This window comes from Colius striatus, chromosome 2 (assembly GCF_028858725.1).
Source record: "Colius striatus isolate bColStr4 chromosome 2, bColStr4.1.hap1, whole genome shotgun sequence".
Lineage (NCBI taxonomy): Eukaryota > Metazoa > Chordata > Aves > Coliiformes > Coliidae > Colius > Colius striatus.
This window is the reverse complement of record NC_084760.1, coordinates 50,548,901-50,574,964: the sequence shown is the minus strand read 5'-3', so window position 1 is coordinate 50,574,964 and position 26,064 is coordinate 50,548,901. Positions and strand designations below refer to the sequence as shown.

The 26,064-nt window shown below is 41.8% G+C and overlaps 1 protein-coding gene across 5 annotated transcripts in view; it reads left to right on the top strand.

Moving 5' to 3' along the window:
* The window catches only part of FYN (FYN proto-oncogene, Src family tyrosine kinase), a 137,744-nt gene that overhangs the window by 73,732 nt on the left and 37,948 nt on the right, over window positions 1–26,064 (top strand). For 2 of the 5 annotated variants that reach the window (XM_061990521.1, XM_061990526.1), the window contains exons 3-4: window positions 10,999–11,133; window positions 18,732–18,816. The exons of 1 other annotated variant lie outside the window; for it this stretch is intronic. The gene's annotated coding sequence lies outside the window, so the exon portion shown is untranslated. The remainder of the gene's footprint in view (window positions 1–10,998; window positions 11,134–18,731; window positions 18,817–26,064) is intronic. 2 more of the 5 variants (XM_061990524.1, XM_061990522.1) reach the window with 2 other exon arrangements.

Here is a 26,064-nt window from a genome sequence, read left to right as displayed (position 1 = left end):
CTCTAGCCAGCGTTTAAGGCATCAAGTTTTGATCAAGCAGCCTGGTTGCTCCTACAATGCGGACAGGCAGAGCTCAGGCCTTGGAGGAAGTCTGGATCTAAATCCAGACCAGATTATCTTTACTCTAGGTCTTTGAGCTGGAGCTTTGCGCTACTGTTTTAAGCAGAGAGGTAGAAGGAGAAGGGGAGTGCAGGCTGACACACATAATGGTGTTGCAATTCTGTTTTTGTCTGCAAAACTAATCAATTTGGATGCCTTTGGCTTTAGGGGAAACAGGTGGATAAGAACAGTAGGCACTTGTGTGCTTTGGGCAGCCAGGTATCTGGAAAAGCTGTGTCATCTCTGAGGGAGTACGAACTACTGTTGCTTCTTTGCAGCCTCCCTGTTGTAGCCAGAGCAGGCTTTGGGGCTCCTATGAGGATGAGGGGGAGGCCATGGCAGGGTTGTGTTCAGACAGGCTGAGAAAAGAGGTCATTGTATGATGGGTGATTCAGGTCAGAACACGAAGAAAAGCAAGAAAAAACAACTTATTTCAAAGCGTAGTTTGTGAGCAGAACAGGGACTTGGGTCATAGGTCTTGAAGGTCCCCAAACCAAGGACATAGCCCATTGGTTGCTGCAAGAGTGGTCCATCCCAGAACCATGGATGAGGATGGTAACCAGGCTGGATAAAGCGTTTCCATGCATCAGTAGGTGTGTCAAAACTTCTTCCAGGTCTCTTAATAAAACCTATGAAACCTGTCTCATGACTATCAACAGAACTAAGGCTTGTTTGCCCAGGGAGGTTGCTGAGTGTAAATTTACAGAACCCGACTACTTCATAACGGTTCCCTGTATATGGAGTATGTCACCTCACGCATAGTGTGCACTGAGTGTGCGAGAAGTTGCTGTAGCGTAAAGAGTGTGCGCTGAATTTCCACTTAGTGCCAACTGCCAGTGGTAAACCACAGTGTACCGAGCAGTTGTTCGTTTTTTACTTGCATCTCATCTCATAGCTTTACCATTTGGAGCAGAGGTTCTAAAAAAGCAGGAATTTGAACCACACCATTTCCCTGCAAAATACGCGCCATGCTTTTGTTACGTTACTGAATTGTTGTGTTTGTCTCTACTTTCTATAAGGAGTGAGAAGGATTTTTATAAGTGCAGTGGGTCTACTGATGACCTGGCAGAATCACAAATTACTGGGGTTAGAAAGGGCCTCTGGAGATCATCTACTTCAACCCTGTGCTCAAAGCAGGGTCAGCTGGAACACAAGAAGTTCCATTTAAATATAAGAAAAAACTATTTTACTATGAAGGTGAGGGAGCCCTGGCACAGGCTGCCCAGAGGGGTTGTGGAGTCTCCTTCCTGGGAGGTCTTCAAGACCTGTCTGGACATGTTCCTGTGCGGCCTCATCTAGATGGACCTGCTTCTGTAGGGGGCTTGGACTAGATGATCTCTAAAGGTCCCTTCCAACCCTACCATTCTGTGAGTCTAAGATCTCAGAGTTATGTCCAGCTGGGGTTTGAGTATCTCGAACAGTGGAGCCTCTCTGGGCAACCTGTGCCAGTGTACAACACTATCACAGTAAAAAAGGTCCTTTTCTTACATTTAAACAGCACTTGCTGTGTTTTAATTTGTGCCTGTTTCCTGTCACTGGGCACTACTGATAGGTCTTGTGACCTATTTCCTTTTCTGCCTCCTGTGAGGTATTTATACACATTAATAAGATCCTATTGAGCCTTCTGTTCTCCAAACTGGAGAGTTCCAGCTTTTTCAGCCTTTCCATGTGGCAGGAATGCTTCAAACTCTTAACCCTCTTTGTGGCCTCTTTTCTGGATCCATTTGGTTGTCCATATCTCTTCTGTGTTGAGGAGCTTCAAATTTTCAAGGATCCCCAGTCTGAATCCAGTATTTTGGACTATTCTTACCAATACTGAGTAAAGGGGAAGGATCACCTTCCTCAACTTGCTGGAAGTGCTGTTTCTGTTGCAGGCCAGGATGCTGATGGCTGCCTTTGCCATGAGAGAGCATTGCTGGCTCACGAGCAACTTAGTGGCTACTGCAACACTCAGATTTTCTTCTGCATAGCTGCATTACAGCTGGTCAGCCCTCAGCATGTACCCTCAGCATGGAGTTATACCTCACCAAGCGCAGGACTTCGCATTTCCCTTTGGTCAACTTCGTGAGATTCCTGTTAGCTCATGTCTCCAGCGTGTCAAGTTACCTGTGAATGTTATCACAGCCATCTGGGATATCAACCACTCTTCCCAAACCTTCTAAAGATTCACTCTCTGCCATTGTGTAGATCTCTAATGAAGAGGTTGAAGAGTAGTGTCCCCAGTATCAATTTCTGGAGGACACCACTAATGCCCCATTCAGCAGCAAGGCCTTTTTGCTGCTGATATATCTGTGGAGACCCTTCTTGCTGCTTTTGACAAGCCACACTGGATTGAACTCCACGTAGGCTTTGGCTTTCCTAACAGTGTCTGACTCTGCATCCATCACTTAACATTTCATGTTTGAGTTTAGTCAGAAGTCCCTCGTTCATCCATGTGGGCCTCTCACCACCTGTGCTTGACTCCCTGCATACTGAGATGGACCATCTGGAACTCGCAGGAGGTGATCCTTGAAAATCAGCCAGCTTTCCTGGACTCCTTTCTTCAGCAAGGCTTTATCCCACTTGAGTCTTCTAAGCAGATTCCTGAAGAGGCCAAAGTCTGCTCTTTGTGGGGGTTGTGATCCACCTTTTTGGAATAAAAAAAAACATCTATCATTTCATGGTCAGTGCAGCCCAAGCTGTCTCTGAGCTGCATATCTCCCGATCCTTGTTTGTAAGTGTAAGGTCCAACACAGCATTTCCCAGTGTTGGCTCTGTTATCTGTGCTAAGAAATCACCATCAATGCACTTCAGGAATCTCCTGGATTGCTTAAGCCCTGCTGTTTCAGGTTGACATTTTCAGCCTTTTCTCATGTTTAATGTATCTGTGGCTGCTGTTTCTTTATGCAGACTATTTGATCATTTTACACGATTAAACTTTTTAACCCTATCCTGAAATTATGTCCTGTTGAAAGCAATTCTCAAAAGAAGCAAAGTGAGGCTTCTACCAAAATGAAACATGTAACCCACCTAATGTGTCGGGTTTTATTTCCTCCCTTTTTCTCACGCTTAAATGTAAAATAAGCATTATACTGTAAGAACCAGGCAAAGGCTAATTTGCCTCATTTGAATGTGAAAAGGAGCCCACATCCTTCCTGTGCCCTGCAAAGAATGCAAAAAGACTTTACAGAGAAAACAGATGTACTAATATGTATCACTTGTTGGGGGCAGGGGGGAAGCCAAGGTGCTGCCATTAGAGCAATGCTGAACTTGCAGGAAAACAAGAGCACCAGCATACGAAATATATTGCTGGGAAGCTGACAAAGTTGGGACTGTGTTCTTTTGCTTACATTTATGCTCCTGGCCTCTGAAAAAATATATACAAAAGAAAACATGTAACCTCATTTTTCACGCTCAAGAAGATCTTCAATGAAAATGGTTACGTGCCCAAACGCAAACAAAGAGCAGAAGCTCCAGCCCAGCCTTAGGGAAACATGCATTTCAGAGTCAATATTGCCTTACCAGAAGAGTACACTACTGACATCATAAACAAAACAAACAATTTTTAAGTGTCCCCTGATTTCATTTATACTCTTAACTCTCCTACCTCTCTAACACATATTTATGAGTTCTGTCATCCCACCAAAAACACAAGATATAGTGGGGAGATTTTTAAGGGTGTAATGTTTTTTAATAGTTCTCTATCATCCATGCTAGAACAGCATGGAAGATAGAGTTCAAATGAACTCTGGATGTTATTTCTGGAGCTATGCAATCCAGTCCTTTCCTGATCCGTCTGTTTATCTCTTCCCAAGAATTTTGGCAATGAGCAGTCAGCACTGACCAGTCATCTTGTGATCCTGCTGGTGCTCAGAACTCCACAAATTCAGTAGCGTGCCTGATGTAGATTTCACCCTGTAGTGGTATAGAGTGCCTGGCCAGGTTTTAGCTTGCAGACAGGAGACAGTTGCATGTGGCCATTTATAATTCATTATATACATGTATTGTCAGTCACAGCAATAAATCGGATAAGTAAAAGAGAGTGCTTCAAAGTTTCCTCTTAAAAGGTTACCTCAGACTTCCGAAATTAAAAACTAGTTTTGCAAAAGCAGAGAAGTGAAGCGTAGCAGCCAGTCAGGTTTTTTGTTCAGCACTGGTAGCTGGGTAACATTCATGGATGAGTGCAGTATGTAGTGAAGGTGTTGTGCTCTTTCCCTAAATGCAGCACAATGACCATTCAGTACCATGGCAAAGAACCTTCAAAATTAATGCGTCCTGCTTGATGAACCATTTGTGTCTGGAAAGTTTTTTTTTTATTGACAGGAGTTTTAAAACTTTGGCATTGACACACAAATATCCACCCATGAGTAAGACAGGCTCAATAGCCTTGAAAAGAGATATTTTAAGACCACTTACCTAAGTCACTTACATGTATGTGAAAACAGTAAAACAGCTTGAGGTGTTGTGTTTGAATTGCAGTTTAGCTGCAAGCTTATTTTGTAGAATCAGGATAAATAAAATCTTGGCCTTGAACTAATATCTGTGTTTTGGAACAAACATCCCAATGCAGCACGCTGCAGAAGGAAGGAAACAGAATAGAAATTAGATCACTTTCCTTTCCTGCATTATTTCTTGTAAGTGTAGTCTTCTTATGTATGGAATATTTCCTGTTCTAAAATACTGTAACAGCCTGCAGTAACCAAATAACTGATAACTTACTGTTGCTAAAAACTGGAGACATATGAGCAGGTTTAGAGGGAACTTTGACACCTCATACAAATGGCAGCACAAAGGTATGAATGCATTTGCAGCTTGCTTTTTGTTTTATGTCACCTATGCATTTAGATAAAATTATGTGGGTATCTTATCCTTCTCTTTTTCATGTGCTTTAGTCCTAGATTGCAGATGCTTTATTTATCTCTGTTTATCTCTGGTTTGTGACACTATTCCATAAGCTGTTGTACAGCACTTTAAAGTGTCCCAGCTGCACTAACTACACTGTCTCTGTACTTTATAACAGCCGCAGAGGTGAGAATCCAATTTAATAACACAATCATCAATCATAGAATGATTTGGGCTGGAAGGACTTTGAAAGATCATCTAGTCCTACACCCTGCCCTGGGGCAGGGTCATCTTCCACTAGACCAGATTATTCAAAGTCCCATACAACATTAAACACCTACAATGTTGAGATGTCCTCAGCATCTCTAGACAACCTGTTCCAGTGTCTCACTGACATCATCATAAAAAAAATATTCCTATATCCAATCCAAATACACCCTCTTCCATTTTAAAACCATTGCCCCTTGTCCTGTCACTGCAGGCCCTGGTAAAAAGTTTCTCTCCCAAGTTTAAACTTCCTTCAGATATTGAAAGGCTGCAGTAAGGTCTCCCCAGAGCCTTCTCTTCTCCAACCTGAACAACCCCAACTCTTTTTGTCTTTATTCATAGGAGAGGTATTTCAGCCCTCTAGCAGGTCCAAGCTCTTGTGCTGGGGATCCCAGAACTGGATGGAGTACAAGAGGTTGGGTCTCACAAGAAAGGAGTAGAGGAGGAGAATCACCTCCCTCAACCTGCTGACCATGATTCTTTTGTTGTACCCTGGGATACAGTTGACTTTCTGGTCTGCAAACACACATTGACAACTCAAGTCCAATTTTTCATCTGCCATCATCTCCAAGTCCTTCTCCACAAGGCTGCTCACAATCACTCCATCCTTCAGACTGTACAGATGCTGGTGATTGCCCCAATCATGACAGAGGAACTTGGGCTTGGCCTTGTTGAACCTCATGAGGTTCACAGGGGCCCACTTATTGAGCTTGTCAAGGTCTCTCTGAGTGGTATTCTGTCCCTCAAGTGTTATCAGCAGCACTGCTCAGCATGGTGTCATCTGCAGACTTGCTGAAGGTGCACTCAGCCCCACTATTTATGTCATTAATAAAGATATTGAATAGTATCAGTCCCAATGTGGACCACTGAGGGGCACCACTTGTTACCGATCTCCATTCAGACAGTGAGTCATTGACTGCAACTTTTTGGATATGGCCATCTAGCCAATTGCTTATCCGTTGAATAGGCCATCCATCAAATCTGTATCTCCCCAATTTAGAGGAAAGAATGTTACAGGGGACTTGTGTCAAAGGCCTTACAGAAGTCAAGGTAGATAGTAAACTTTTGTTTTGGTTAAAGACTTATTGTCATTCCTATATTAGAAAAATGTTTCAACTTTTGCTCTTGAAAAATTCTTTAAAAATATTACATGACAGCATGAGAAATTAAAGGAATTCCTTAGAATATTCAGTCATATTTTTGATCAGCCTTTGTCTTCTGTCTCTAGAGCAATGATTTCCAAGTTTTCTTTCTGGAAGATTATGCAAGAAGCCGGAAGTCTGGGGAGTGGTGTATTTGACAATTCCTCATGACTGGTGATCTTAAAACTCTTAGTCTCTGAACATGAAAACATTTACATGGATCTCAACAGAGCTGAAAAGTTCCTGCAGCCTCTGATGGCCAGACAAACTGTAGACCACACTTTGTGGGCAAAGGTCATGTAAAGGGTGGGAGATGAAAAAGGATAAAAATCTGGTTTTTCTTTCTGTAGGGTGGTTTGATGTTCTGGATCAAGTAATTTCACTGGCTGTAACACATGATCACTCTTCTCCCTGTGCTTCTTATGGATGTTCAAGTTGGTAATTGTTATCTCTGACTTCATTGCGGTCAGATGCATTATTTTATTGTGGTAGAGTGACCTACATAAGTAGCTGTCAAAAAGGGAAATGAGAATCCAGTTCTTCACCAAGCTTACTGGTTTTGGAAGCACTACAGGCACAGAGAAAGGGGAAGCCTTGAGGATCTCCTCTGTTTTATTTGTGATACCTTTACAGACAGTATGTCTGCATGGATTGATGGGGAGCTGGAGGAAGGGAAGAAAAGGAAAATTGTGAGTAGCAAAGGTGAAAGTCTTTCTTAGGAGAGGAAGGAAATAAAAGATAGAGGGAGGAATGAGCTCAGAATCTGTTCCTTTGTTCTATTTTCATTGTATAAAGTTGAGCTGCATTCTACTCTGGTATTTTCTCTTATGAATTCTGGAAAACTGTACCATTGATGTATGGTTTTTTTCTGTTTTCTTTTAATAGAGAAGTTATTTTAGAAGCAACAACAACCAAATAATGAAAAAAATCTTGGTTTAATGTTTAGTTCTCAATGTAGTCACCATGACTTCCTTCAGCTGGTTTCCTACCATGACATTGTTTTTCCCTTGGAAAAAAACCATCTGTTTCTAGGGGACTAGAGCATCTTTCTTATGAGGAAGCGCTGCAGGACCTGGGGCTGTTCAGTCTGGAGAAGAGGAGACTGAGAGGGGAATCTTATTAATACTTGAAATATTTAAAAGTTGTATGTCAAGAGGATGGGGTGGCAATATTTTTCTATAGTGTCTAGTGGCAAGACTAGGGGTAATGAACAAAAGCTGGAACACAAAAAGTTCCACTTAAGGAAAAACTTCCTCACTGTAAGAGTGAGGGAACCCTGGCACACACTGCCCAGAGAGGCTGTGGAGTCATCTCCTCTGGAGGATTTTAAAACCCACCTGGACATGTTCCTGAGTGACCTGATCTAGGCGGACCTGCTTTAGCAAGGGGGTTGGACTGGATGATCTCCAAAGGTCCCTTCTAACACCTGCCATTTTGTAATTCTGTGATTCTGTTCTTGCAGTCTCCGTCAGTGTTGCCTCAATGTTCTCCAGCGTTGAGCTCTGCAGCCTCAATCTTGGGCATTTAAATGAGTGGCAAGGCAGGAAGTTTCATCCTGATGATCATATTTAAAGCACATCCATGCATTAGAAGAATAAGAGAGAAGGAAGAAGACCAGTTTGCTTTAATGTGGGAGTGCTATGTTAGGAAAGCTTTTGAATGTACTATGGCCACAAGGGGCTGAATTATGCCGTTCCTGGGGTTTTAGGTTAATATCCTCTATGGAACAGATTTTTTGTACATGTTAAGTGCAAGGAACCAATTATACACACATCAGGTAAATTTAAACTATAAATAAAATGCTGTCTATACATCCATATGATACTTCAGAAACGTTTGTCTTGGTTCTCCCTTTCTCAGAAAGCATGGATTAGTTCTGCTGCTGAGATGTGGGCAAGTGTTTGGCTACATTTGGATTGTACTTTGCTTTATAGTACTGTTTACTTCAGTGAGGAAAGGAGATTGGGTAAACCTCTTTCCTGGTCTCTGTTGACATCAGCACATTTGATCTGCCTGCATCCAAAAGAATTATGTCAAAGCAATTGCCTGCATTTGTTTCTTAGTGTGTTCTCCAGCAGCACTGTCGCTTGAGGGTCTAACTGGAATACATTAAACTGGAATTGGGGCAGAAACTGCAGCCAGCCTTGGGTCAGTGGTGCCTCTTGAGATTTGTGAAGGTGACACTTCTGGGGTTCATTGCATTAACTTCCATAGTGTTTCCACGTCTGATCTGGGTGACTTACAAAGGCAGATGGCATGGTTAGTCTCACATTCTCCTGTTTAATTATTTCTCTGTGTGTCTGGAATAAAAGAACAAGCCTTGCATCTGACTTATTTCTTCATATTTCAACAAGATTTTTTAAATGCATGTATTAAAGCTATTTGCTTCCGTGTATATTCTACTATTTACATTTAGGAAGATTTGCTTGATCTGTAAATCTAAATTTGTGAAGTCTGTTTGTGATCTTTGTAATGGCACTTCTTTTGACATAATCAAGTCTTTACAAGGCTTAAAAACACAGTTGGACATGTGCTTAACAGAAAATCCTAATGCTGTAGGATGTAGCTGGGGTTGTGCCAGAGGAAGAAGGACAAAATGCAATGCATCCAGGAGGAAGGAAAGTATTAAGGTGTAAAAATGCTCAATTCAAACTACTTTAGCAAGCTCTGGTTCTTTGTTTATTAGTAGTTCTGAAACCTTGCTCTTGATTAGGTTTCCCAAAGATTTTGCTCTTTTAGTGACTAAAGAGTTGGCAGTCTGTTGCTAGGAACACACGCACGCACGCACGCACACACACACACACACACCCCCCCCCCCCTACTTGGACAGGCCTTTTTCCTCCCAAAAAATCTGACCAGCTTTCTTGCTTTAGTTCACTCTGGAGAAGTTTTGTACTACAATGCTTTTCTTAGATGGGACATTTCTTTTATATTTGTAACACTGAGATTTTACTATACAATATGCTGTGTTTTAGCAGCTATCACTTACCAAAAGTTTGAAAATCATGCTTTTCTTCCACCTGTTGAACAGGAAAATATCTGTAGAATTGTAATTATATATAATTAATTTTTGTGTGAAATGCCTTCTAAATCTCTGGAGCAGCATATGTGAATCAGTGCTGATCTCAAGTAATTGAGATTATTTTATCTGTTTTATTTGCGGAATTTACACTGCAGCATTCAGTCACGAGTAGATTCATTCCAGAAGCTTAAAATGAGCTGATGCTAGCAACTGGCACAAATCAAACACCTCCCCAGCCTTCCCCACTCCTGCATATTGACAGGATTCATACTTTCTGGCCAAAGGCCTGGGTTAAGGCAGACAACACAGACAAAAGTTTGTACCACGTCCTTAAAAACAATCAACCTTAAATAGTGGCAGGCTGTGGGATGAAGCAAATTCAGTAGCCAGGGCAGCCCACTGAGCACATGGTGCTCAGGACCCCACCTGCCAGACCTCATTCTTAGGACACAGAGACCCAGTTTTCTCAGTAGGGTGAAGGGGAAGACAAATGGCTATCCAGAGTGAGCTAGAAGGTGCTTGTGGGAGCAGTGCTTTCATCCACTCACCCCAGACGAGACACTGACTTGTTTTCCTGTAGAAGATAGCTAGTCCAGTGGTTCATCCTACAAGGGTGAAGTTAGGAGAGGAAATATCTATGAGGTATGGAGGACTCCTTTCCCTCAGTCTAATTCTCTAAAGTCAGCTGTGGCTGGGGGATCCTGGAATGGGTTCCCAGTAGGAGACAGCAGATGGATTACTGAAAACAAGGAGTCCCTGGTACTCTCTCAGTGGCAGAGCCTCATCGGTTTTGTAAGTAATTTCCTTGGCATGTTAATGTGAAGAGCTTTGCACAGGGAAGTTTTATGTGGAGCCAGGTGCTTGGAATTCAGAGAAGGCTGCCTGCAGATCCTGCAGAAATCAGACAGGTGAGTGTCATCTGTACTTCGATGGCACCTCAGCTCCAAAAGGTTGGGGTTTCTCTTAGAGGTATTTTGTAGGCCATGAGCAGTAAGGCTGCCTGGATTAGTACCTTGAGTGGGGACAGAATGTTTCTTAATGGAAAGACGAAGCACTGTCTGCTGCAGTGACCCCTCACCTGAATTCCAGCTTTATGAAGGCACTAGATCTCAGCTGCAGGAGCTCCTGCTTCATGCCTAATAAACCCAAGGTGCTTGGGTGTGCATTCGTTTTAAATCAAGCATGGTTATTTCCATGACTTTGAAGAGACAGACAGTACATCATCACAACCTGTGGGGTAGTGAGTTAATTGCTGGTTAATTACCCATAACTGATCATTACTAAAAAACAAAACAAAATTGCTTTTTCACAGTATGGATTGGGTTAGTTTCAAGTTCCAATGCGTTTTTTCGCCTTTGCTAGATTAGAGACTGCTGTTATCAAATTTATTCCTCCTATGATGCTAGACAGTGAACAAAATAGCAAAATTCACTTTAAGCTTTTTGTTTACAACAAAGCTTTCTACTGACCAGCATTTCTGCTCTTTACTTGCTCTCACCTGAACATTTCTCCAATCTTTTCAACACTTTATTTGAAAAATAGAGCAGTAGAACCTGAGACATTATTCACAAAGCAGAGGAACAAAAGCCAAATACAGCATCACTATAACGTACCTACTCATCTTCTGATTTTCATTTGTTTGTACAGCTGAGGCTCGCATTAGCCCTCTTGGCCACAGCCTTGTGTGTGGAACTCATGTCAAGCTGATTGTGTCCCAGGACCCCCAGTCTCATATTCAGTCTGTGCTTCAGAGGATAGAGTCCTCTCTCTCCCTCTCATCCTGTAAGTACGGCCTGTATTCTTTGTTCTAATAAAGCTATTCTGCACTTGGCCATATTAACACCTACACTTTCTACAGACCCCAGTTGCTCTGTGTCAGGCTTCTCCTTTTATTGTTTTTTCCTGTCTCCAGTTTAATATCTAACCATAGTAACTTAACTTTAATCCAGGTCACTGATAAGGCCATTAAATAGTAAAGGGATGATCACCAGTACTTCTGGGAGCCCAATAGGAACCCATTTGTTTGCTAATAAATAGTTTCCCATTTACAGTTATACTTTGTCTTCATTTCTCAACTTTTTAATTCATTTAATGTGACTGTGGACTCAGAAGTGACTTCAGTATAAAATATGTTTGAGATTTTTGCCTGACCTGACACAGTGCTCTCCACCTATGGAGTCTTGCTCTCCATGTACAGATGCAAGCATTCGATTTCTTCACAAAGTTGTTTCTGTAGAACGAGTCAAATGACTTAGACTTGTAATATTGTCAATAATGACACCTTCATCAAGTTAACTTGTAATTTTTGCAAGAAATGACATCAGACTAGTTTTACAGGACCCATTTTTCCTTAAAGGCAAATTGTTTTACTTTAATTACAGAGCTTTTCTTTTTTTAAAGACTTTATTAATTGAGATGTATGTTGGTTGTTCTATCCTATGCAAAATACTTAAAACTCAGCTAACTGGCCTGTAATTACTTTTTAACCTCCTTAAAGAGTGGCCCAATATGAACCTTCCTCCTGCCCTGCATGCTTCCTAAGAGGCCCTGAACTGTTTTAGATGCAGTAATAGCAGGTCCAATAGGAGCTCTCTAAAATCTTCTCAAACAAGTTTATCTCTAGCAACTAATCTGAAACACCTAGAATTATGTATCTTCCCCTTAGTATCACCCTACAGGGTCTTCTGTGTTTGGAAGTTATTTCATCGTAGAATGGTAGGGGTTGCAAGGGACCTGTAGAGATCATCCAGTCCAGCCCCCATGCACATTGTTGTAAACAGACCTTCTGGCCTTTTAGCTGTGTGCTAATCAGAAATATTTATGGAATGACTTCTGCCTCTGTCATGTTATGAACGATTCTTCCACTTTTATTGTTCAGGATTCATCTTTTGTAGTCTGCTTAGAAAAATTAAAGATTATGTATCTGATTCTTTCTGCCTTAATTTTTCCTAAATCTTCTTGCTTTCTCTGTATTAGCTCTCTACTCTTCATTATCTTTTTCCCTTCCTCCATCATGTGTTGGTTTTGTATATAACATTTTATGGTTTTCACTTCCCTTGTAAACCCAGCTGTTGGTTTTGGGTTTGTTTTTTCATTGTGTGTTATTTTTATCTAGCCAAAGTCTGTAGTATTGTAGGCATTTAGGAAATATCTTAAAACTGTTTGCAGGTGTCAGCAACTTTCTGTACATTCTCTCTTCAGCCTAATTTCACTCCCATTTGCTATAGTTTTGTGAAATTACCTCTCAGAAAACATGCACTGTGATTTTAATTAACTATTTATGAAGAGGGTATGTTCATATATTGCATAAAATCTTACTAGTCTGGATTTGATCACAATGTTGAGTTTTTTGCATAGAATATGATGGTCCCTTTCAATCTAAACAACAAGTTACTTTCTGGTTTGTGATTATTTCCTTTCCACTCAGACAAAGTCTAGAACAACAATTGTCTGGCTTATCTGCTAAACTGTGGGACTCAAGGGCAGTTCAGGTGTAGCTACATCCTACAACCAGCAGTAAGTCGTGCTTGAGCCCGGCACTGCTGTCCCTGGCTGAGGCAGGGAGGACATCAACAGGTCCTACTGTGTATGACTTGGTAGGGTGACCACAGTGGAGCTTAGCTGTGTGTGGTGGAGTTTAGCCCTGTCCCACAAACTCTACATGTGGTGGTCATTATGCTGTGAACTGTTCCTGAATTCTCTGTTGCTTGATGCTGCAAGGCTTGTATTGCATATGACTCATTTAGCTAACTGTCAAAAGCTTTAGTTCACAGGGTTAGGAAGGCTGATCTTTCCTTTAAATTAGAAGTTACTAACTTGTCACTCATAGCTTTGTAGATGGTGTGTTTTAGTAATAGTGATAGAAGGTCTCCAGCATAAATAACACAAGGGGTTTTTTTAATACTTGTTGTGTTTAGGTTTTGAAGAAGCTTGTCATCCTATGCTCTGCAGTGATTCCAATGTCCTGTAACAGATACCAACTAGTACCCCACCTTGGGCATATCTTGATTCACAAGTGTTCAGGGTTACTTACTTCCAATTTGTCATTCACTCAGACAGACATCGTTTGTGACATATAGGTAGGGCCTGCCAACTCCCCTCTTCCTTTTGGACTTCATAATTGAATACAACCGCTTCTGTTGATATCCTAATAACCTCAATGTAGCTATTATTTTTCAGGAGTGTTAATTTCCTTTGTTGTTCTGCAGGCAGAGGGTTTATCCATTTTTTCAGACATGTCATTAGCATATAGGCAACTGAAAAGGGTCATTTTCTTATAGTCTCTGCTTTGGTTAATGTTGTTCTTGATATCATGGTTTTGTGCTGAATGTGCTTTTTGATTGCTTATTTAACCTGACTCACCCAGCCAACCTGGGTTACAGAGTGTGTATTCGTTTCCTATCGTGATGTCACTTTCCCTTTACAAAACAATCCAAAAATCTGACCGTCTCTCCCCTGTGTTGTTCACCTAGTTGTTAACTTTGGCAGTCTTCTTTTTTTTTCTCTTTGTGAGCTAGGAAACAGGGAGAGAGTCTAGACAGGATCTCCTGAATAGTCAACAGTTGTATAGTTCACAAGGTGCTTTAAAAAGAGGTCACCTCCAGTGAAACCCTGCCTGTCTGCTCCAGATTATGATCCACTCCTGTGCTTCTCTTTTGTGTCATAAATACAAAGAAATAGAGAAACCTCTGTTCAGTGCTTCTTCCTCATGCACTGCTCTTTCATTCTGCTGATGAAGACGGTTGAAGCCATCCTCAGAGGCACTTTGGTTCAGTGCTTTTCCACTGCTCTTACTCAGAGAACCATACTGGTGAGGATGTGCAGGCCATGTGAGGGGGAGCTCAACTACCACCAGCAAAATGTTGCCACATCATCTAGAGGATTTGTATTTGCTTGGTCTAAGAATTCCATGATTCTATGGGCTGATGCACTGCTTGATGATTTATGGGCATGAGTGTTCTCTGGATCACCAGTCAAGGAACACCATTGTAGATAATCCTTCATGCTAGATTTAGCAAATGTCTGCTTACGCAAACTTCCACACTCTGTTCTAACTAACAGGATCTTCAGGTGTGGTTTTAGGGCTTTGCAAGTGTGCCTTCGTTCACAGGCCAGGTGTAAAGTACAGTTCCTTCTCCAAAGCACATGAACCTTGAGAAAGAATGAAAGAGAGAACAAGAGAAATAAGAAATCACACTTCCTCTGGCTTGAAGGGAGGGGCTTTTAGAAGTGTTTTAGTCACTCAGTACTAGAAAACTGGATTGAAAGCAACTCAACCATCTTCCTGACCAGAAGCAGTGCCATGCCTGGCAGATACTTGTCTAGCCTTCACATTGCCTTAAGCAATGTATTCCAATGTTTCGCTGTCCTTGCCAATAGAAAGGATTTTCTTCCCTGACACCTAGCCTAAATATCCACAGCTTCCAGTTAGTCCGTTATTTTCATGTTATTTCCTGCTTAGGCCTTGAAGGATTAAAAGTATGTCCTCCTGTAGCTGCGCTGAGGAGATTGCAGTAGCTTTAAGATAAAGGACCAAGTTATGAGAACGTGATCACTATGCTACATGACTATCCCTTGCAGATTGTTCACTGAGCAGTATGTGTAATGACCTCAGATTCGTGATGAAATCAAATTATCTCTTCTACCTGCTCTCAGACATGGACATAAAGCTTAAAAATAAATCTACCATGTGCTTTGTGATACTTTAGATATTTTGATCAATGTGAAAAAGCCTTCTAGCTGTTTGCTGGCTTCCTTTGGAAAATGTTTACTAAAGCAGCAGAATACATTTTTCATGACCCTTAGCTGGTATCTGATTCCTTTTTAGGCTCCATGTTCTCTGGCTAACAGAAGGGACCTTCTTTCATGATTTTACCAACGATCACCCCTTTTTTAAACTTCAAGTCCTGACTCTTGAAGCATCTGTGATCATCTCCCACGTTTCTTGTTGCCTCACTCTGTTCCAGACTGTGCAGCTATGTAAGAGTCAGGGCAGAGCATGGGATTGACCACCCAAAATGAAAACTCTTCAGTCCTACAACAGTATATGCTTATGCAAAGACAAAGAGGACAACACATTGAGAAGGCAACTGTCTAATGTTGTTTTGTGTTCCTCTGTTGCTGCTGCTGGTATCTTGAAAGCTGATATATTTTCAAGAGGGAAAGAGAGGAAGAAAGAGATAGACAGAGAGAAACAGGCTTTTTGAGGCGTGGGTCCCTCTGTATCAGTTTCAGTACTACCTCCTAGAGTTACCTGAGGTAGCATTCAGATGTAGGCAGTCTCACAGGTCTTGTGATACTGGAGGGTCCACTCTGAGGTAAGCCGTATCAGTCAACCTTTGGAGGCAGAGGAACTCTGCTATGAGTGACTCATCCTCAGCAGAAGCCAAGGAAGGGGACATCTATTTTTTCTCCTCTTTTCCCCTCCTGTTACTTATCTCCTCCTCTGCCAATTGTCCCATCCAGGTTTACGTAGTTTTCTCTGTACCACTTGGACACGTTCCTATGTGACCTGATCTAGGTTGACCTGCTTCTGCAGAGGGGTTGGACTAGATGATCTCTAAAGGTCCCTTCTAACCCTACCATTCTATGATTCTATGATTTTCTAGCTTTTCTGGCAATAGGGACTGTATGGGGTTAAAAGGAAGGAGAAACTGACCATGAACTTCTTAAAGGATATCCCTAGTGGCATAGGGGGCCTGGCCTGCAATGGCATAGGATTGTAGAATATGGGAAGCTGCAATTTGTAGGGTAGTTGGCAAAACAGTGGAGAACTGCTGGTCTTGGTGGTCTTGTGGTTGGACTGCATGCATCAATGCTGGCACTCTTCTGTATGAGGGAATGCAAGTTAGGACCTGTCTTCTTCCACATTCCTTTGTCCAGGTTGTTTTTCACTACTGTCTCAGCTTCCCACTCTCTTGTTTTCCAGATTTTGAAATCTGCTAAAAATAGACTAGATGGCAATTTGTCATCTGTGTAATCCTAGCAAATTCATCTCCAGGCAATTCTTGCGTGTCCGTTTAACCTGGCTTAACCTGTGTGCCTCTGAAGTTATTTTCGGACCAAGAACATTGTTAAATGTTACTCACTGCAGTAGGTTGAGCCTAGCCAGTGGCTAAACCCCTACTCAGCCACTCTCTCGCTGCCCCTCAGCAGAATGAGGGAGAGACTCAGAAGGCCAAAAGCAAGAGAAGTCATGAGTTGAGACAAAAACAGTTTAACAAGCAAAGTAAACAAAAGGAAAACAAGTGATGCAAAGGCACTCACTCACCATGTCCCACCAGCAGACTGATGCTCAGCCAGTCTCCAAGCGATGATTACTTTCAAAAAACTTAGATTTTATTGCTGAGCATGACATCATGTGGTATGGAATATCCCTTGGGTCAGCTGTCCTCTCAGTGTCCCCTCCTAGCCCCTTGCCCACCCCCAGCCCACTTGCTGTGGCAGCAGAGTGGGGAACAAAGAAGTTCTTGATGCTGCGCAAGCACTGCTCAGCAACAGCTAAAACATGGGTATGTTATCAACACATGCATTGGTCACAAATCCAAAGCACGGCAGGGTTCAGGCTGCTGTGAAGAAACTTAACCCCATCTAGACCCAGTACACTTATCTGAGCTGTCATATACTGAAACCACAGTGGCAACAGCTGGATTTGAGACAATCAGCCTCACTACTAGCACTTTTTTTGTGTGTATTGTGTAGGCAGAGTTTTAGTGTCTTCCTGTTACTGATGTAGTCAGTACCTTCAGCTACCTTCAGCACTCTGTTTTTTTTGCCATGTGGTGACTTCTTGTCTGGGGTCTTTACCTGAAGTAGCTGAAGCCAGCTGCAGTAATGGTGAGAAGACTGAGGTTTTCTTTGTGAACTGGGCACAGGCAAATTTTGCTCCTGTTTTGAAAGGAGTATATTTTTTCTAAAGTATTAGCAGCAGCAACGTAGGTGAATTGAGAACCCCTTTGGGAGACAATGGCGTCTGGCATGGTCTTGAAGTAAATCATCTCCTGATTTGAGACTCAGCTTGCTCCCATTTCCTTGCTGTCACATCCTCCGGGTTCTTCAGTCACAAAACAGAAATCAGACAAGGTGGAGAAAAGGTTAGTTTGATGTGTGCATAGGCAAAGGGGGGTGGGGAGAGAACAATGGGGTTTTTTGAGAGAAAATCCTTCTCTATGCCTCTTACATATTCCAAAGAGCAAACAAGCAGAACTTCTTTACTGCTCCCTTTCCCCCCTTCCTTCCCTGATGCACATTTTTCATTCTGCTCTGTGCCGCTCCCATGCTGCGGATCAGATGAACACCCATTAATCCTGGGTAGATTCTAAAAATAAGAATTGAAAGAAAAAAAAAAAAAACAGAACAGTGTGAATCAACCTGCAATCATCTTTCTGTTCTCTTAATGGGAGAAAAGAAAGAGGAAATCAGTGCAGGCACTGTTTCACTTCTCTTTCCAAGACAAAATTGTTCTGGCATTTGCAGCAGTTGTTCTCTGGATACAGGTTTTCTAATGTATACACTTAAAAGGCACTTTAAAATTTAGGTGCATTAGCTCAAAATGCTTATGCAGACCATCCACCCACTTCTTTCTGCTCATAAATAGAGCTTCCACAAGCCACCTGATGAAGGAGGAACGTAGCTTGAAATCAACGCTACTGAATTTACGTGGTGTTCTGGTGTGTTGCTCAGAACTGAGGATAGACCCATCCTTTGGGGGTTTTAACTGTAGAGTAAGCAGTGTGTTTACTGTGTGTAGCTGCTACCTTGAGCTGTTAATTTCAAAGCTTCCTTTAACTCATTTCAAGCATACACACAGAGAGGAAAAAAAAATCCTAAGTGCAGTTTTGAATCTGACTTACTTTTCAGTTGCAGGTCGTCCTTCTCAAGTTAGCTATAGATAAGCTGCTTTCTTTCAGATTGCAAGTGAAGTTTGGGTGTTGGTGGGAAAAGAAAAAATAAAAACAAGCACAGAAGGACCTCCCCTCAGAAATGATCTTCCCATGATGCTTTCTTCTAAGGCGTCTTTTTCTTAAAGTAATAAAAGCTCTTAGACAGTCCAAGGCATAACTCACTTGTTAAAGAGAGTGCAGCAAGATGAGACTCTGCTTTAATAATTTCTTATGTTTTGTTCTGGTTTGGTTTTGCTGAAAGGGATGTAACACAGAAACAAAGAGAATTCACTGTGTTTTGAAAAAGACAAGGCCACGACGTTCACAGCCTTGGCTGGCAAAGAGGCTGCAGAAAACCAAAAGGATGTTGACGTATGCTTTTATGAGCGGTTTGGAGGGTTTGTCTCCTCTTCTTGCATTGGTTGTACTGGGGAGCTTTTGATTACAGTTGCTTGAAAAGCCACATTGTGCTAATGTGTCTTCCTGTGACCTTGCCAGGTGACCTTCTCACCAGACAGCTTCTGACCATTCCCACCACCACCACCACAACTATCTCTCAAACACGGACCACACGTGGGCACAGGTATTCTATCTCCTGCCTATCTGGAACACTGATTTCCTTTTCCCTTTCAATCTTGTATATAAGATAATAATTGTATAGATAATAGATCATCTAGATTGTAATAAATCTCTTGTGGGACATGGGGCCATACCTTACCATCAGGACAAGGCTCCTTCCTGGCATTCAGTGGCCACCCACTCTGCCCTATGGACAACTGTGCTCACAGCTTCTGATAGAAGCCGAAGGCCTGGTTATAGTTCAGTAAAGTTCTTCAACATGCACCTTCCCTTTGCCAGTCCTGGTCTCTGAGGCTGACTGGAATTAAAAAGACAAGAAGAAGCCCAAATCTTCATCTTTCATAACTGACTTTCAGTTCAGGTCCCAAAGGGGAATAAGGGAGAAGGCAAGTGCAATGTTATACTTTGCAGACGTGTTACAACTTAAATGTCGTCTGTATCTAGTGTTAGGAAGCTGTCATTTCTAAGGCCTTGTCCCCAGTCAGTATATGGGGAGAAACAGCAGGGCAGAATATGGCACTTCAAAGGTCCTTGCAGGGTCTACTTGTCTCATGGTAGCAGAAGCTGCTCCTTTTCCCGATTCCCTTCTGCCACCGTTGTAGAAGACTTCCAAAGCAACTTTAGGCTGACAAGAAATAATAGTAAGAGCACGGCAGTACTGTTAAAAGGCATTTGCTTTGAGCCAGAGCAGTATGGCAGAGGGAGCTCACATAAGACTGCACTTCCTATGCCTCCAGCCATGGACGTCCATTGACACTGGGCAGTGGCCTGACTTTTGACTGTTGAAAAAAAGCAATTAAACCCCTGATATTTTTCTGCTCAGCCCACTAAAGCAGAATCCAGGAGTGAAGCATTAAACTACTTGCTTCAGAAATCAATTGAATACATCTCAAGCATTTTTTTACATACTTGACTTGAAGTTTTGCCCTGGTGTTTCTGGCTTTTTTGTTCAGGAATACCACATTGTGTATGTAAGATTTTCTGCATATCTTTGAAAGTCACAGCACATCCAGTGGTTAGTACTGCATCTTCTCTGATTTACATTTTTTAATGCAGTGTGACAGGTGTGGTGCACATGTAGATTTGCATGCATTCTACACAAATCCCCAGTCTCCAGCCTCTTTTCAAAGCTGAACCAGACCCATCACATCACAGTGAAGTTCTATTCTTTCTAGATCAGGCCAGTAGTATAAAAATTAAATGTATATGTATAGTAACTCACAACTCACATGCCTGAGAAATAATGAATAGCACCCAAAAGCTGGAATTATTTTAAAGCCCTTTTTTTGCATTTTTCTGACCTGCTTTATGATTTCTAAAGACTGTGGATTCACCGGTCAGGCTGGAGTGAAGGCAGTTCTCTAAAAGTTCCCAGAGTTAATAGATAAAAGCAAAAATAATGCAAGAACTGTTGCTATTTTATTCCATCTATTTAATTTGAGTTGACTTGTAACTGACACAGAATTAATTCTGGAAATTCAAAATGCTCCCATCAGCATAGATGTAAAAAAAAAAAAAAAGAGGTCAACAAGCAGACAGCATGAGAATTACTGACCTACATAGGACTAGTTTTAAGTGCCTATTTGTTGCCCAACTTGGAATACCTTCCTAATGACTTGTCAAAGTGGGTGAACAAGACTTTTCTGAAAATTAGGGGATTTTAATGTGTCTCAAGCCTGTGCTTCAGAATATGAACTCTTATCAGTTTCTCTCTAGGGAGCTACTAATGGTGACGTGGAAAGGAAGACATTTCAACTTCAGGGTAAATTTCTGTGTTGATTTTTGCACCCTATCCAGCCTGCAGGAGGCATTCCACAGAAAACTAAAGTCTCTTTTAAAACTTATTGTAGTTCTTATTCTTGGAAAGCCTTTTCTGTCCTTGCATCTTCACTTTAACATACAATGTGGCACTTTGAATATCAAATCCTACTGTAGCTCTTGAAATTTGGCTTATTTAATGTCACAGACTGATACTTTTGTGGTGCTTTCAGCAAAACATAAAACATAAGGAAGATATCCCTTATAAAATACATTGTTCACAGACGTGCTGAATACAACCCTTGGGTTGATTAACAAGCCTGTTCACCACAAAGATTGAATAAAAGCCAAGAATTTTGTTCTTCTGATTCCCTTTTAACATAACTGTTTCTTAACTCAGCTTTCCTGCTGATGTTTGCCAGACAAGATTTGTAAGATTTAGTCAGAAAAAGACAGTTGACAGTTACCAGTCATCCAGCTTTTCCCTTTCAAGCCTTTCACTGAAACATGTTCTCCTAAAAATATACCATCAAATTTCATTCTAGAGAAAATCTAAGAGGAAGGAGAATGTGCCCTGCTGGCTCTGAACCTGCTCCTCGTCTCTTCAGCAGGTTGAAGCTCTCTCCCATGGTGGTGTCCTTTTACTATCCAAGGAGTTGGAAGACAGAAGCCTTGGCATGGATAGGAGGGTGCATAATAGACAGGTGTTTCCCCGCATCTCCCTCTATTCTGCTCTCAAACGTTTTAAGGACCCACTTTCTCCTACAACACTCAAAAAAAGTCGGTTCTAAAGGGGTTCCGTAATTCAGAGTTTCAGCTGTGAATTGCAAAATCTTATGGAAAAACTTCCCATGCTCTGAAGGAGTGAATTTACATCAGTCTTCCTCCCATCACTCTTTTCCTGATGGCTTACAACTGCAGAGGTTAGGCTAAGAAAAAGCTTATCAATATTTTTTGGTTTTCAAGTGTCACGTGTTGGAGTTTTTACATTTAAAATAGAAGAATGAAGAATTGACTTTTACTGCAACACCTGGACTTTTCATAGGCTTTGATTAGCTAACAGAAGGCTGCTTTTGTTTCTGCTAATGGAGTGAATGTCTGGCTTTGGCAGGTGTTTCAGTCTTGGCTTCCATTTTGTAATGAGAACCAACAGAAAAACTGAAGGATGGTGATTTACTATAATAATGATAGTAGCATTTCCTCAGCCTTCATCTGTTTCCTAAATAAAAGTAATTAAGGTGCTATGACTACATAAATAATAATTATGTAATTAATTTTCCCTCTTTATCAAATAATGTTTCCACCATGTGGGAGGAAACTACGATTCTGGTTAGGCTGATGTTGCATTGCTTGCAATGTAAATGTTGGAGTCCCAAGAAATATAAGAAGGACAAGAAAGGAGATGAACATCATCATGGTTTTCATTTGTCTCCAAGGGAGTCTCAAAAACCATGTAAATGTTTTATGTTTTCATGAAAACACGTTTTATATTGTCTATAAAAACACAACTTTTAAATAAACAAATTCAACTTGCATTAGGAAAGTTTGTTTAAATTAGTCTAGTTACATACCTTTTAACAACACCAGTGTCAAATTGTGATAATGTTGCATGACCCATAACTCATACATCGGAGAAATGCTGCCTTTTCTAATGGAAATTAGTAAAATCTTGTTCCTTTACTGTAAGTTGCACAGCATGTTGGATGAACAACGTCGTGTGATCATCTCTAGAGAGTTTAGTGCAAAGCAGCTCCAGATTTTGTTTAGTGATCTCAGAGCTGGCTGAATAACTCCAGCCTTCCACAGCTCCAAATGCTGACATGCAGAGAGATGAGACTTTTGGATATTAAGTCTGCTCTGTGATACCGAAGGAGATTAGGTTTTGGAATCCATTTGTTGACACAAAGTCCAATGCTGAATGGAAGTTATGCTTATTGTCTATGAAACCCCTGAGTTAGCTGAAAACCCTTTAAACATGTACATGCAAACATGTATTCTCTCACGTTTAGCCAGCTCCCTGTGATGCTAGTTTCTTTGAGCTAGCAGCAGACAACTTTCAGGGACTTGACTTGAAAAGATGAGTGCATGTAACACCCTCTGTCACATTTTACAAGAGGCTACAATCAAGCAGTCTTTATACTCAGATTGTCTAGACACTGTGACAAAGTGGGAGAGGGCAAGGGAAAGAATAAGCCCTTTCAGTCAGTCATGCACTTTGCATCACATTTTCCTTCCCTGTGTGCTGTCGTTGCCAGCAAAAAGATAAAGGGAGCAAAAACCAAACAAAAATCAAGAAACTGGTAATTCACTGTTTTTCTATTCATACCATTCCTAGTAAAAAGAAAAACCCAAACCAACATTTCTCTGCAACTACCAGTGCACATGCATAATATCCCCCAGTTTATTTGCTTTTTTCCAGAGTTAATACTTTGAGCCATTTTATTTCTGCAGCTGATTTGTCATTTTAAATTTTTCCTCATCAACGTGTAAATGAAGTGTGTAAGGCTGTCTTGTCAGCACTTGTAAATTGGTATGTGAAATCTTCCTAGGTTTCAGTGGAGATTTTTTTCCTGGCTCAGCTGAAAGTCTGTGAAAGAGCGATAAAGAACCCCCAGTCCACCCACCACTCCTAGCTTTCACAATTCCTGTCCCTTTATTACTTTCATTCTTTCATTTTCTTTTCTGCTTTTTCCCATGAAAACACAAGGGGGGGGAAAAAAAGAGGAGAAACAGAACTGGGAGGGGAAAGGGAGGAGGTGGTGGAGTTTCAAAGGGATGTAAGTTTGCAGGCCAACAAAAAGGCAGCTGAGATTCTTCTTTAAATAGTAAAGCCTGCATATCACTTAACTTTTGAAGTGAATAAGCATATGTTCCAGCACTTGTACCTTTTAACCAGTCTGCTTTACTGGGTCACTCTTCCCTGTTTGGACAATTGGCATGTCTCTTCGCCCTTTCTCTTGAGCTGGATTTACCTCATGGCATGTCCCATGCTGCGTTTGCAATAGTGTCCATGTTTTGTGCTCTACACTTTGGAGGCATGCTGTCCCAGAGGCATAGGGTTCCAGGCAGTGAGTCTCAGACTCATCCCTCCCACCCAAAGCCTCCCTGGAATCTGTCTGTGCTGATAGTTGTGAGATGAACCATCAACCCATGAGGCCCTCACTTTCCCTATGATCCTGCTTCACTCTCTGACACTGCTCGTGTGGCTCCTTGGCTCTGAAAGAAGGTGGGAAAGCCTCACCTCTGAGTGACATCTCCAGAGCCAGATCATCCTTCTGTTGAAACGGTAAAAGCCGCAAAGATATATCTGCAAGCAGTTTTTCACAGCTGATACTGTGCTGGCCAGGGCACCTCTGGGCTCAACTGGAGTCATTGCTCATCCCAAGGACGGACAACCTCAAGCCGCAGCATGGCATCCCACACTTCCAGCACCAACCCAACTACCAGGGTGAGCAGAAGCTGGAGGCTGGCACAGCAACCACAGCAGTAGGAGCAGCAGCAGCATGTTTTGCAGCCTCCAGGCTGCACACCCCTTTGCCTAAACCTGTTGTCCCTTCAGTGTTTTGAGGGATCCCAGCTCACACCACTCATTACAGCAAGTGCAGAGTCAGGAACCCTTGTTTCTGTTTGTGTAAAGAGATTGAAACGTTTTGATGAGGGAAGCCTGCTGAGTGGATGTGGTGTCTTGAAGGAAATAAAGAAATGGGAAAAGGGGACCTTTAAATTAAGCTAAGAGCAAGAGATGGTAGACCTGTGCCAACAGCAGGCAATACAGCTCCAAGTATAACCTGGTGCTTGTTTTTCTCAACAGGCTTGTAGAATAACAGGAAGCATCTTTAAATTGTAGAAAATACCCTTCAACAGGAGGGGATTTTTAATTAGGCAGGTTAGATTTGGGAAGCAGGTATCCAGACTGTGGACTTTCACAGACAAGCTAGGAGCTGCTGCATAATTTTCCAAACATTAGCATCAGAGGAATATGCTTTTTTCTGAATCCCATGAGTCTGTCAAAACCAATTTCTTGTGTTGATGTTGGAGTAGGGAGTACAAAATAGCCAGCCTGGCAGCTACAGAAAAATGAGGCTATTTGAAAAAGGATAGGCTTTTATTTACCCTAAGTGATGGATATTGGCTGAAATGTGAAAACAAATATGGAGGGGAAAAAAATTACTTCACTATCATTTTCTCTTTTTTCTGTTCTCTGCATTTTCTCCTTGACGTGTTTATATATTGTGGACAAAGTATGTCTACTAAGTCTATTTTTTTTTTAAGATTTTTCTATTATCACTGCTCATTTTGCAGCCCTTGTGTTCAAAGCATGTTGTTTGTATGTCAGGTAGCAGTCACCATACAGATTCACATCAAAAGTGAATCCAGACAAGTATCTGACTCCCTAGATTCATTGCACCCACCTTCAGAAACTCAGGTTTTGTGTGTAGTTTCATCTCCACTCAATAGGAATGAATTCAGAAACACCAGCACAGGGGTTATAAGATGTCAGAGCTTGCAGATGAAAAGCAATACCAGGTGACAGGACTAACCTTGAAGGGCTGCTCCTAAGATGTGACAAGCCACCGTCTGTTTCCCTTCACCTAGAGAGAGGTGGACACCTAAAACTGGAGAGATTAACCCAGGACCTGGTAGGGCCCCATGAGGGTGCTGAACAAGAGATTGTAAGTATTAAAAAACTTAGAGCAACCTTTTCCAAGCCATATCCTCTCATTTTTCTCTTGTCTGGGATCCAGAATTTGAGATGGTCTGCATTTGACCAGATCTTTCTCTAGTTTCTTAACTCATGTATGCCTTTGGCAGTCCCGCCTTCTGCCACCAGTAAGTTTTACCCTTCAGTTCAGTACTGCATGAGAGTGCTGTCTTTTATTTTAGTTTGCTGTGTGATCGCTCCTTCCTATTTTCCTGTGCTGTAATAACTGTCATAGAATCATTTAGGTTGGAAAAGACATTTAAGATCATCTAGTTCAACCGTTAAACTAGCACTGCAACATCTGCCACTAAAAAACATGTCTTTAAGCGCCACATCTATACATCTTTTAGATACTTCCAAGGATGGTGACTCAGTCACTTCCCCAGGCAACCTGTTCCAGTGTTTCAACTACCCTTTCAGTGAAGAAATTTTCCCTGTCAGCACATTGTGCCTGGTTTTCTGCCTGTCACATGGAGCTCTAGCGATGGAAAAGGGTTGTATTGCCTTTAGGTGAAGTCAGTTCTTACGTCATTGACAAGGTCAAACATGAACCACGAGCTGTGTGCCTTGCTCTGTGTTTTGAAGGGCAGACTTGAACACCTCCAGCTGCACTTTTTGGCTGAGTCCTCTGCCTGCCAGTCTTGTTCTCCTGGCAAAAGGTGAGCAGGAGAGCTTTCATCCTCTTGCTGCCTCCATGAAGGTCATTGCCTAGTGGGGCTGTGTAGAGAGCTGCCACTACCCTAAGAGCAGGCAGGACCTTCTTTCCCAGGCCTCGATGGGAAACCACTGTGA